The sequence below is a fragment of the Montipora foliosa genome, chromosome 6, assembly GCF_036669935.1.
Source record: "Montipora foliosa isolate CH-2021 chromosome 6, ASM3666993v2, whole genome shotgun sequence".
Classification (NCBI taxonomy): domain Eukaryota; kingdom Metazoa; phylum Cnidaria; class Anthozoa; order Scleractinia; family Acroporidae; genus Montipora; species Montipora foliosa.
The window spans coordinates 53,210,425-53,212,924 of NC_090874.1; positions in this window are offsets into that span (position 1 = coordinate 53,210,425).

A 2,500-nucleotide genomic window follows, 5' to 3' on the forward strand; every position below is an offset into this window, starting at 1 on the left:
CCTATAGTCTACTATGGGAATTCAATTTCGAACTGCGAGGATCGACCGACTTTATAACTGAGCAAGGGGTAGCCCAGTAAAAAAGAGCGACAGGTCTTCTAGACCCCTACCCATGTATCACATGTATCATACATCTATACATGGTATCTTGGTTTGCAGTTCAGATATTTCAGCTGTCACTAAAACTAATAGTTCGGGAATATAGCCTGTGACCTCAGGCATAGAGTTGATTTTATAAATTGCTTATTTTAATATTTAACGAGTTGGCCAGCTAACATAAGTTTTTTTCCTTTAACATTTTCTGGCTGACGGGCAGAAGAAAAAAAGGCCTCTGCAGTTCAACGTGCAGCAGGATGAAAAACGAAAGAATAGCTGTCCCCGATGTGGGTAATGCCATCTGCTATTTTAGAACGCAGCGCAAAGTAATGGACGTTGATTTACGTTGGTTAAACGGTTCAGCGTTTTCACTCGTAAACGACGCGAGTGTATTTCGTGATTCATGAAGACGAGCCGTGGTTTGAAAGCACTTGCGAAGTCGAGTTCAATTCGGGAACTTTCAAAACAGGACGAGTGACCATAATATTAATCACTAAAAGCACGAGCAAATTCACATGATTTTTTAAATTTCTTATATAATCAAAAACATTACTCCATTGCTGTGTTTTCATAGCAACTTCCTTTGCACAGCCCATTTATGCATTCGTCTATAACCAATCATAAACGTGATATTTTGTTGAATATATAACAAAAAGAGGTTACCAACTGAAGAATTTGCTTGTGAATTACACCCGGCTATGAAAAAATGGCGGCGTGATACTTCATTACTATCGGAATATTTTGAATCTCCCTGGCCTTACCACCAACTCGGTCTAGTAAAGTTCAGATGAACTAGCACTCTGGCCCTTTTTAATTTTGACAAAAGACAGGAATAGCAAAGATGTTAATTGTCACCTAGCACCTTGTGGAAAATGATAATGTCGAAGATGGGATTCTGTCACACGCCTCTGTCCCAGCTTTTGTAGCCTATCAGAGCACGCTCACACAAAAGCTAAGGTTTGAACGCTTTCATTTTTAACTTGAAATGAAGAGAACTGAATGACACTTGCAGACCACATTTAAATAACCTCTTTTTTACACGTTATCTAAAGACATCTAAATATACACAGCTGCATTAAGACTCCATAACTTGGTTAACTGTTTCAAAACACTGAACATTCCCCCAAGATTTGTCAGAATGGCAGTGTTTTCTTCCTACCATAACTCTAAGTCAGCTTTTAATGTCACATTATGGACTCTGCAAGAGATGATCGTGGTTGCGGGGATTATTCAAAATGCACTCATTTTATTCATTGTACTCAAGAATAAGACTATGCACACAACAACCAACTACCTCCTTGCGAACCTGGCAGCGTCGGATTTGGTATCTTTAATCTTCTGTCCGATCCGCATGGCTTTAGATATTACGGACAATCACATCGGTGGGATGGCCGGACAAGTCATTTGTAAAGCGTTCACTGGGAATTTCCTTCCCAAACTGGCAAAATGTGCAGGGTTTACATCCTTAATTTTCCTAGCTACTGATCGATATAATGTCATCGCCACTCCCTTTATAATTCGCTATAGACTCACGAAAAACAACATTGGTTTCGCTATAGGCCTAACATGGGCCTTGGCAGTGACTTTCTGTCTGCCATTTGTTATTTGGAGCGACTTCAACGAAAAAACAAAACGATGTCTCGATCCCTGGTCGATTGAAAAAGGAGCATCAATGAAGATTTACATCATGGCGATTAATATAATGTTTCTTGGCGGTGCTTGCCTATTGATGTTCTGCTATGTGCAGATTTTAAGAGGAATCTTCATTACAAGAACGGTTTGTTCAGGAAACATAGCTTGCGGTGACCATGCACAGTTAGCGGCAAAGAAAAAATTAGCGCGAACTTCGTTAGTGGTTAGTGTCAGCTTCTGCACCTGTTATAGTCCATCCTTGTTTTTTCAATTGTATTTGGCACATACAGCCCCTGAAACAGTGAACCAAAATTATGAAACAATGTACGTTGTTCATAGCCTGGCGAGCTTAATTTTGCTTCTTGGTTCGTGTTTGAATCCGTTATTATACGCATTTCAAAGCTCCAATTATCGAGGAAATTTGAAACGTATTTTCACGAAGAAAACGAGAAGGTGCACTGTGGGACCAGCGACGGTTGGCTGAGAATTTATTAAAAATGCCAGCATGAAGTGCAATAGAAGACAGCTGCCCGGTATTTTTCCCGGCGGTAACACGCTGTTGAGAATGTTCCGTCTTTCTTCGATTCTTAAGTTTTTCATTTAGATAATGAACGTATTAAAATTGCAAGGAGCGATCGCAGAAGTACACGTCAATAGCTTATTGTTGGCTCAAGAAAAGCGTATTATCGGAAAACAGGAACATTATCCACATTATGACAACACCTGCTGTTCCGGTAGTCAAAGTTCGTAACAGCATGCCAGCCATTAATTT